Below are 11702 nucleotides of genomic sequence, written 5' to 3'. Positions count from 1 at the left end.
GGAATCCCAGGTAAATCCAACGGAACTGTCTAAAATGCTACCGTATGTGAAAAATAAAAAATTTTCGTTGTTTACTATTTTATCTTTTTAATGTAGCAACAGCTTATGGAGCAATTCCACAACAATTGTGGAACAGTTCCACAGAGCCTTGTGGCTCTGTGCTCAGTCATTGTCCACAATCCACACTTCAACTCGTTATCACCAACACGTATGGAGGAATTTCTGCATCTCTTCCATGCTTCATGAAATGGAAGGACATAAGGATACAAACTCATGTAATTCACTTGTATGTAATGAGAGATGGTGGGGGGGGGTAGACGTGTACTTGTTCATTTATCCTTGGACACTTGTGTTATGATATTTATGTATTTATTTAGGCTATGCTGGGTCTTTGTGGCTGTGCAAGGGTTTTCTCTTGTTGTGGTGAGCATGAGCTACTCTGTAGCTGTGGGGTGAAGGCTTCTCTTTGCAGTGGGCAGCACAGGTTCTAGGTACACAAGCTTCAGTAGTTGTGGTGCAAGGGCTTACTGGCCCCGTGGCATGTGGGATCTTCCTGGACCAGGGATCGTACCTGTGTCCCCTGCATTGGTAGGCAGATTCTTCACTGGACCACCAGGAAAGTCCCTACTGTGATTTAGATAGTCTTTTTTGGGGGGAGGGGTATAGCTTGTAGGATCTTAATTATCTAGTAGTAGTAGTGTTAGTTGCTTAGTTAGTTGTATGATTCTGTGTGACCCCATGGACTGTAGCTTCCCAGGGTCCTCTGTCCATGGTATTCTCCAGGCAAGAATACTGGAGTAGGTTGCCATTCCCTTTTCCAGAGGATCTTCCTGACCCAGGGATAGAATTCTTTACCAATCTGAGCCACACAGAAGTCCTTTAATTACCTGACCAGCAATCAAACTGCCCTCAGCAGTGAAAGCTGAGTCCTAGCTGCTGAAACACCAGGGAATTCTCTAGATTGTCTTTTAGAGGGTTCTTTGATCACTGTTGGGTATATATTCAGGCTTCCATACCTCTTCTCCATCACCTCTTCTTCCCCAAGATGTCAATGAGCTATTAGTAAAGAAGGTATGATGTTGCTGGGCAGAGATTTATATCTGCCTTCTGCCCTCTTATTCTCTCAGATTTCTCTTTCTTCACAAGTACACTGTAGAGCCTAGAGCTGGCAAATTTTTAGTTGTTCTCTTGGTTTGTTAAGGACCATTAGTCTTTTCCTATCACTTGGTACCACCTCATCTGTTGTAGGTAACTAGACATTTCTGATTGATGGTAATCCTTAGTCTAGTGAGAAACATTTTGTCTCTTCTAGAGATAAACCTTATTCTATCAGCTGTCTTCTTACAGTTTCATGAAGCTTCTGCAATATTCTGAATCTCTTCCACATGTTATGGGAACCAACATTTACTACTCCTTTTTTGCATGTTACTGTTCCTCCCTTTTTCTAGGTCCATGACATAGGAATGGATGCCAGGGATCTATTTATAAGAAAAGTTGGATATATTTTCAAAATTTCACCATTAAATCCATATTTAACTTTTATTACATTTTGAGAATAAAATTCTCCACATCAATAAAATTCTAATCAAGGGTATTTTCCCTCTAGCCAAGGTCCCATAGGTAAGCTGTAAAACACTAAAAAGGCAATTTGTTTATCATGAGAAATATAGTTGTTACCCTCACTGGACTATGTAGATCAGATAAGGAATGAATCTAAATGTTTTTAAAAAGTAAAAACAAAACTGTTGCTACTGCATCTTCAAATGTAAATTGCTTCTTTGTCTTCCTTTAGTATAACGTACAATGTTTTATTCCCTCTGATCAACTTATTATCATTCATTTTATTCTTAACTCCTCACTCTAGTATCCTTGGCAGGGAAATCCCATGACAGAGGAGCCCAGCAGGCTACAGCTCATGGGGTTGCAAAAGAGTCAGACATGATGTAGTGACTAAACAACAAGAACATTCTTAACTTCACTTAAAGATCACCTTCTCCAGGAAGCCTTCCTTGACTTTTTTCACTGTTTATTCTCAGCTCCCAAGGTTTGATGCTCCCATACTCTCATGTTTGTCACAATAAACAATAATATTTTATTGTTCTCTCTCTCTCTCTTCCTACCCCTCACCTTTCTCTCTTGTCCTTTTCTCTCCTCCAGTCTCTCAATCTCTCTCTCATCATGGCAGTGATTTTTGACAGCATGATCCTTCTTGGTATCCACACTGACCATTACACATCTTGACACAAGGTAGATGCTAAATAAAGGTTGAATAAAAGAATGAGTGTATATAGCTCTACAAGAATAGTCAAAAGATAATCCAGAAGACTGATTGATAAATACATTATTAGAGCACAGGAAGTAAAGTTGTAGATTCCAAATGATTACTGTCATCATGCTATGATTGCATATTCATGCATCTTCATAATAAAATGAGGACTTTGAGGTGCTTAAAACATTATAGAGTGATTTCCCTGGCATTCCAGTAGTTAAGACTCCATGCTTCCAATGCAGGGGGCAAGAGTTTGATCCCTGGTCAGGGATCTCAGATCCTGCAAGCTGAGTGGTATAGCCTAAAAACAAAACAAAACAAAACAGTTATAGAAATATCCTGACCCAACATCACTGCACTTGGGTCATGCTTGCACAAGCAGAATCTGTGGCAATTATTTTTCTAGGCTTCTCTTACTCACTAACTCTTCTCTGATTGAAATACTGTTTCTTTAGATATAATATTACTTTCCAGTGACTTTTATTCTGGCCAGAAGATGTACTTGCCTGTCTCTCAATGGATCCCTTCTATTAATTCTCTATTTTAACTTCCTGGCAGCAGTCTTCTTGCCCTCATTTTGGACTTCTTTTATTTATCATCCAAACCAGGACACTTTTGAGAGTGAGTGAATGTGCTATTAATAATTATGACAGAACAATACATGAACCTATTTATGGCTTATGGACAGCTTGGCAAAGTGAGATATCACCTTACTGATTTTCAGCTGAGGGAGAATATTCACAGTGGTACCAACTGAATGAATCCCTGCCCAACATGCCAGCCTAAGAGCAGTGTGATCACAGGGCCTCAAGAGTTCATGGTAACACTACTGCAAAAACAAAATTATTTAAGCAAATTTAGAAGACGAATAAAAAAAAAAACCAACGACAATAAATAGACAAACATTACAAAATGTTTAAAACAAAGTGAAATAAACAACCATAATGTTAAGTACTTATATTCTGTATGTCTCTGAGACAATTGGCATCATATCATTAAAAACTATACAAAATATGACCTCTTTTTGAACTTATTTGGTTGTTTTCCATAATAGCACAAATTCTGTTGGAAATAGGGAGAGTCCTAATCTATTTCTACTTGATTTCCAAGTTCAACAATGCTCTCTAGTTTGTTTGCACAATATCTTTCTGACTTCCATCAATTCAAAGTGCCTGTTGTCATAACTGATTTTTTTCTTTCTTCTTCATGAAATTCAAACTATTCAGTGTCTAAATATCCTCTAGTTCACTTCTGCCTACACCATTACTATTTCACTTTCCTATGCTTTGGGAATGAAAAACAAATATACCTCTCCACACTCACACACTCACTCACTCACACACACACACACACACACACACACACATATATATATACTCTCTTTCATGCACTTTCCAAAACTCATCCTGTACAACTAGACATTTATTTTTCTTCACTGTTTGAGATTCAAATAAAGCAAATCACCTTCCTCAAATAATTACATACTAAATCAAAGCAGAGAAAAATTCTGCAGAATATATTCAATTCATTGAAATCTAAGAATTAAGATAAAAACCAGATTGAAGGAGAAAAAAAATGAATGATCCAAGTAAATATGGTAAATGATTGAAAAAGCAGGGATTACATCTATAATTTTCAGTTAGTGGACAAAGATTCAGTATGATAGAGATTAGTTTGACTTCCTTGATTTTCATTAGGGTCATGGAAAAAAAGAAATGTCGGGGGAGTTTGTAATTTCCTCAGTTCTGTCTCGCTGCAGCAAAAATTTCACGCGAAGGACGGGCCAGTGTTATAGCTTAGTTTTATTTGGCAAGCAAAAGAAAATGCATTCTTGACATGTGAGGGCGGACAGATCCAAAAGATGTGAAGAGAAGAGAGGCCAGAAGCTCAGTTTTGGCTCCTCTTTTTATGTTTTTTTCTCCTCCCCCTGAGCCTGTCCTATGTAAATTGGGCTAGCCAAGGAGGGCTGTTTGTTTCACCCGAGTTTCTCATTGCAGTCCTCAGACCTTCCTTTGTTCCATTTTTGCAGGCTTTTGCCTTCTTTGTCTTTTAGCCTCCACTTTTAGTCCTTTCTGGACTCCTTTTTCCTATTCTAACTACCTAATATTCCCCCCTCAAGAGATGGGAGGCCCAATTCTTTGGGAATAGGGGTATCGAGGTCTTTCTGGCTACTTCCTGCTGAAATGGGATGGCAACCATTCATCCATTCAATAGGACCTCCCTCTCTTGCTGGTCTCAAGCCTCAGAGTCCTTATAGCAGTGTCCATCTAAGGGTGAGTGATAATTTCCATGGTCGGGTGTAGTTTTATATATACTTGCTGAACTGGCACTGCATGTTATAGCTTATTGACCTAGGCAGAGACAAAATGGGTTAGACAATTGATAATACATGGAACAATCATAAACAGCATCAATATGATGATAACACAGATTAGTAGGGGCATTAGCCAACTCCAAATTCCCCATTGCCAGGAGATGGATCCCCCAAAGAGAGATTGTAGTCACCCCAAGAACTCTCTAGCTCATTCTTTGAGATCCTATAGGATCTGAATGTTTTTCTTGAGGACTGTAAGACGTTCTTTAACTTAGCTGGAAGTATTTACCCAGAAACAACATATCTCATTAAAGATGGCTCAAGTCCATCCTTGTTCAGGGATCAGGAGATCTATCTCCTGTTTATTTTGGAGTATAATTCCTGCCAAGCTATGTTGGCACTTTAGAGCTGTCCTGAGAAATCTTATCCCCAGAAACTTAATTTTGGGGGTTTCATTAGAATGGCACTCATTTGTAGTTCTGAATAGGTATCTGAGCTCTCCCAGGGGCTCACAGGTGTATTGAGTGTCCTCTTCTGTTTTCTTCCACGGCTTGACTCGTGAGTGGTAAATCCAGGAGTCGTGCCCTATTACCTTTACTGCTGTGGGGGTAGAAAGTATTACAGGGTAGGGGCCCTTCCATGTGGGCTGGAGTTGAGCCTTTGGTGACCCATCTTTCCAGATTTTAATTAGGACTTGAGCCCCTGGAAAATATAGTGGTGGCTCTTTAGAATCTTTTGAGTCCTGGTTGATACCCCACAAGCATATATCCTGTTGGAATTGCCCAATGACCATGGTATAAGATTGGAGGGATCTAGGAAGAGGTCATTGACATAAACAAAAGGGCTCCCATCTAGCATCTCATAAGGACTAAGACTAACCTGTTCCTTAGGGGAAATACGGGTGCAGAGGAGAGCTCTTGGTAAAGCCTCCTTCCATCCCAGGGAAGTCTCCCGGGTTATCTTTTTTTATCACATTTTAAGAATTGATTGACTCTTTCTACTCTTCCTGAAGCCTGAGGCTTCCAAGCACAATGGATATAATAAGTAATGCCCAATGCTTTAGAGACTCCTTGGGTGACCTTAGAAGTAAGTGATGTCCCATTGTCACTTTGTAATGACCTGTGCAGGCCAAACTTTGGAATGATTTCATGGAGCAGGATTTTTTTCTTTTTTTTTTATCACCTCCTCAGCCTTCTCAGTCCAGATGGGAAAGCCTTCAATCCATCCTGTGAATGTATCTATCATGACTAATAGGCATTTATACCCTTGAGAAACTGGCATCTGGGTGAAGTCCATCTGCCAGTCCTCTCCTGGGTAGGTCCGATGTCATTGGATGGGCTGGGCCAGCTGGGGTCTTTGAGCTCCTTGGGGGTTTTTTAACTGGCAAGTGGGACAAGAGGAGATCACTTGCCTCATATCCATTTAGAGGCTTATTCCTCTGAAGGTCTTTTCTAGTAATCTTTGGAGGGCCTTCTCCCCTAAATGAGTGGTGGCATGTAATGAGTTAGCCAACTTCCACTGGAGGTTCCCAGGCAGAAAAAGGAGTCCCTCCTTTTGGAACCACCTTTCATCTTGAAAGCCTCCACTCTTTGGCTTTGTATTAAAGTCTCACCTTTAATACATGAAGGAGTTTCTGGCAAATTAGTCTGTGGAACTAAGGTAGAAACCCCTGTTAGGTTCTGTAATGTTCTGTAATGCTGCTCTCTTAGCTGCCTGATCGGCTGCTAGGTTCCCTCATGCCACTTCTGTGCTCCCTCTTTGGTGTCATTTACAATGGGAGACTGAAACCTCAGTGAGCAGATGAACTGTCTCCAAGAGCCTAAGGATTTGATCACCACATTTGGTTGGGGAACCTCAGGTGGTCAAGTGATCTCTTTCTTTCCAAATAGCAGCAGATGCATGTAGTACCAGAAAGGCATACTTGAAGTCAGTGTAAATGGCTACTCTTTTTCTTTTTCCCAGCTCTAGAGCTCGAGTCAAGGCTATGAGCTCAGCTAAGTGGGCTGAAGTACCTGGTGTCAAAAGATTTAGCCTCTATGGGCTCAAAATTGGAGACTATTGCATATCCGGCTCTTCTTTTTCCATCCAAGACAAAGCTGCTTCCATCAGTGTACCAGATTTCCTCAGGATTGGTCAGAGGATCTTCTGACACTCCCTCTTGGGGTTTTATCTGGTAGTCCAAGGTTTCTAGGCAAGAGTGAAAGGGGAGAGAGCCCTCAGGGGTAGGCAACAGGGTGGCTGGGTTAAGAACCTCACAAGGGGATACAGTCAGGCCTGGATTTTCCATCCACACTACTTGATATCTGAGGATTCTTTAATCAGACATCCATAAATAGCCTCTCATTTAGGAGTTTTTTCACTTGGTGGCTGGTAAAAAATACTTAGTTTGCCCCCAAAAAAGAGTTTTAAAGTATCTTCTATCAGGATTGTAATAGTTGCAAGATTTCAAAAGCAGGGAGGCCAGCCTTGGGCGGTTGGGTCGAACCTCTTGCATAAGTAAGCTACAGGCTAGGGCTCAGGTCCCAACCTTTAAGTTAACACTCCCAAGGCTATTACTTCCTTTTCATGGACATAAAGTTGGCACGCTTTTTCTGGGTCTGGCAACCTCAAGGTAGGTGCTAGAGTTAAGGTTTGTTTTAGCATAGCCTCTGCCTTATTTTGAGGAGTTCCCCACATCAGTGGGATTGAATCATCCTATCCCTTCAAGCTTTCACATAAGGGCTGGACAATTAGACCACAGTTGGGTATCCAGATTCTACAATATCCAGTTAGCCCAAGGAAAGCTCGCAATAGTTTTCGAGTCATAGGGGAGGGCAACTGAAGGATTCCTTGTAGACTATCAGAGGACAGCCTCTTGGACCCATGTGTAATCTGAACTCCCAGGTAAGTGCCCTTTGTCTCGACCATCTGTGCCTTAGCATGGGAGACTTTAATCCCCTCTCTGCCAAGAAGTTTAGAACCTGAATTGCATGTTGTTGGGGAAAATGCAGATGAATAGGTCATGTACATATTGTAATATTTTCCCATTAGTTCCCAGGTCCAGATCTAGGAGATCCCAGTAAGAGCCTGCCCAGACAGATGGGGGCTATCTCTGAACCCCTGAGGTAAATACTGTCCAAGTTGGTGTTTTTCTCCTGGAGCCTTCCACTAGCAGGCAAAAAGATGCTGGGATTCTTTAGCCAGTGGTATGCAAAAGAATGTATCTTTGAGATCCAGGACTGTAAACCACTTGGCACTCGGGGGGATTTCTCCCAAGATTACATACAGATTGGGTACAGTGGAATGGAAGGGTGGGGGGACTACAGCTTCATTTATGATCCAGACATTTTGAACCATTTTCCAGGTCCTGTCCTTTTTCTTTACAGGGGGGATCGGGGTGTTACTTGTTGAATTGGTGGTGACCAATAGCCCACAGGCAAGGAGTTTATTTATTAGAGGCTGTAGTCCTTCCTGAGCTTCTCTTCTGAGGGGGTATTGTTTCGGTTTGGAAACTGAGTGGGATCTCGGAGGACAAAGACAACTGGTTCAGCTTGATGGATTCATCCAGGAGTCCCCTGGCCCCATACCTGGGGGTTAATTTTGTTCTCCAATAGTATTTGGTCCCTCCCTATTGGAGAGGGTATAATGGGTTCCTCAGTAGTAACCAGAAGCTGTAGGGCTCTAGGGGCTAAAAAGCTTCCTATTGAGAGGGTAACAGGCAGGAAGGCCAGGGGTCTCCAAAGGAGGAAATAGGTTGCAAGTGTCAGACATTTTTATCTCTCTCTTAAGCAGCAGGAGGAAACAAACTGGTATATATATACATTTCCCTTCTATATACAAAGTTAAAACGAGGTTTCTCTTAAAATACTGTGTTGCCATAATGACACCTGGTTTCACCTGAAGTTAACTATTCTCAAACCTTGATTTAACAATGCATTTTTTTTATGGAAATGTTTGTCTTAAGCTATGTTAATGTACTATGCATTTACCCAAGCTCTGTCTTCAAGTGGGTTCCACCTAATGGCTCAGAACCTACTTGACAAACCAGTATATTATACTCAGACATTGTTCTCCTAATCTATGTAAGCAAAACTATTTGCATGGTAATCTGCCTTTCTACAAGATTCAAGTCAATCATTTTATGGCCCGGGGCAACTCTTCTGGTGCCAAGGTTATCCCAAAATGCATCTTATGGATGAGGGGCCTGGTGCCATTCTGAGTTTTAAGACATTCCTTTCTTTCATTAACAGACTGCTGGTGACTATACAACATCCAGCTGAAGACTAGCAGGGGGGTACTTTTTCTGCCCCCTTCTGATGCCTATGTCAGAAGCTTCCTCTATCTCGTTTATACTTTAATAAAACTTTACTGCACAAAAGCTCTGAGTGATCAAGCCTTGCCTCTGGCCCTGGATTGAATTCTTCTCCTCCGGAGGCCAGGTTAAATCTGAGTCAGGGCACCATTTTTGTTGGGGGAGTTTGTAATTTCCTCGGTTCTGTCTCGCCACAGCAAAAAATTGAAGTGATGGTCGGGACAGTGTTACAGCTTTTTTATTTGGCAAGCAAAGGAAAATACATACTTGAGGCTTGAGGGAGGGCTGACTGAGAAGATGTGAAGAGAAGAGAGGCTAGAGGCTCAATTTTGGCTCCTCTTTTTATTGCACCCCCCCGCCCACCCCCCTGCCCGGAGCCTGCACTATGTAAATTGGGCTGGCTAGGAGGAGGGCTGTTTGTTTCATCTGGGGTTCTCACTCCGGTCCTTAGACCTTCTTTTGTTTCTATTTTTGCAGGCTTTTCCCTTCTTTGTCTTTTAGCTACCACCTTTCTGGACTCCTTTTTCCTTTCTAACTACCTAGCAGAAGAAAGAAGGGAAAAGGAGAGACTGGGGGTTGAAAGTGTAGATAGGGGGGAGATGAAAGGAAAGAAGAGGAGAGGCCCAGATCTTGTCCAGCCACCAGTGACCTGTATGAGAGGTGAGCTGCCACATCTCCTAAGCCCAGTACCTGTCTGAAGTCCATCATGTCTGCTGGTGGATCCCAAGAAACTCCAGTACCCAGGCTACCCCTACCGGACTTCAAGGAAACTCTTGAGGATTCCCATCACTTTTGGACTTACACGAAGTGCCTCATTCTGCATCTGAGGTCTCCAGCATCTGAGTGTAGTGTCCACTCTTGGAAGCACAGGAGAGTTAATGCTCCATGGGAAATGCTGTGGGCAATAAGAAGCAGATGATTGGAAAGAGGGAGTAAGTGCCTTGTCCTCCCCACTGTCAGGTGTTTGAGGTGCAGTATTCACATGCATGCCACGTGACTGATCAACCAGCAATGTTTCCAAGAGGCCAGGGCTTGTTTAGTAGCTCATCACTTTGTATTTGCTTTTCCTCCAAGTAATTTCCTCTCATTATTGCCTTCCTTGCCTAGGGGCCCGGTAAAATCTTTGCATATAAGCTTCACCTCAGGTTCTGTTTTCTAGTGAAGCCATCCAAAAAATAGAACCTCTATTCTTTCGTAGAGAAGAGAGAAACTCTGTGGAAATGGAAGCTTCACTCTTATATAGATTTTTAAAAATTTCAGTAAATTAATTTTATCAATCATATCGATTTGGTCATTTTTATTCTAAATTTTTATGAACTCCATCTCTTCCTTTCCACTCCTGCTCACACTGCTTTAATAACAGCTATCACCCTCTCTGTGCTGGAATAGAATATTAGGTTTCTTCTTCTTCTGGTCTAGTTGTTGAATTCATCATCCATGCAACTGTCAGAGGGATTTTTCTAATTTTAAATCTGAATTTTTTTTCTACTTTAAAAATTAAAAATATCTCCCTTTTTGATGATAAGAAAGAGCTTCCTCTTAAAGATAAGCACATTGTGCTCTGGGACCTATTTCCGTTTTTAATTGGAATATAATTGCTTTACAATGTTGTGTTAGTTTCTGCTGTGCAACAACATGAATTAGCCATATAATACATATATCCCCTCTCTTGAGCCTCCTTCCCAGCTTCCCATCCCATCCATCTAGGTCGTCACAGAGCACCAAACCGTGTTACCTGTGTTATACAACAGCTTCCCACTAGCTCTAGTTCTAGTTCTCTGGATCTTTGCTCATGTTGCCCTTCTGCCTTGGACACCTCACTGACCCACCCTCTGCTCAAGTTAAATCCTACTCTTCCTTTAAGGCAATAGGTCTTGACATGCTGGGAGTTGGTGACATTTTGCTATTCAGGTAAAAGCTATGGGATCACTCTCAAGAAAAAAATATACTCACATTTTGCACCATATTTAGAAAGATTGTCGGCCTTCATCTTCCCCATAAACCTACTCTTATACAGAAGGTCATCTCCTCTATTTACTCCTAGATTGGGGTGCCACCTTCATGAGAAGCCTTCCTGATCTCTTGACGTTACTGCCTCTGACACTAAAATCACCTTGACAGCCCAGATTGTGCTCACCTGGCTTCTGATTTTCCAGTGGCTGTCATAAGGAACAAATAATATTTATCTGTTTGAGCAAATATATTTATCTATTTGGGCAAAATAAATTAACTTATTTGGTCGTCTCACTGGATCTCTGAGACACACAGGACATGACTGATAACAATTTGCAATATATAACAGTAAAAACTTTTTCCTGATTAAAAGTCTAGTATGCATGCTTACATTTTGAAAACAGTTTTAGCCTCTTTTCTTGAGTATTTTTGCCTTGATACTTTCAGGTTACTAAGAGACCATATTTTATTCTGAATATGCATCAAGGCTATTTTGTAATCTGATCTTTAGAAAAAATCTTGATTGAAAATTTATTTCTAATGTGAAAGATACATAAGTGAGTGTCTAACCCAGATGTAACTTGGCTTACAAATCATAAGACTATCAAATTCGGACAAATATTTCAAGTATCTGTAAAGAACCAGACTTTTCCATGTGTGAGTGCAGGCCAACAGCTTTGCTTTTGTTTTTGCAATTGATATCACAGTTTACATTAGGCATGAGAAACTATTATCTAGGCTGACTGGCTTTGAATATGTTTTCCCTAAACTCATATACTGCTAATGAGATTCTCCTTGAAAACATTTCAGAGTCCTTTGTTGAGGGCTTTGATAAAGAAATTCATTATTATTTTATTTGAAATATGAAAATCATT

Source organism: Giraffa tippelskirchi, chromosome 9 (genome assembly GCF_054371585.1).
Source record: "Giraffa tippelskirchi isolate mGirTip1 chromosome 9, T2T-mGirTip1v1.2.pri, whole genome shotgun sequence".
NCBI lineage: Eukaryota > Metazoa > Chordata > Mammalia > Artiodactyla > Giraffidae > Giraffa > Giraffa tippelskirchi.
Note: the sequence above shows the minus strand (reverse complement) of the source record.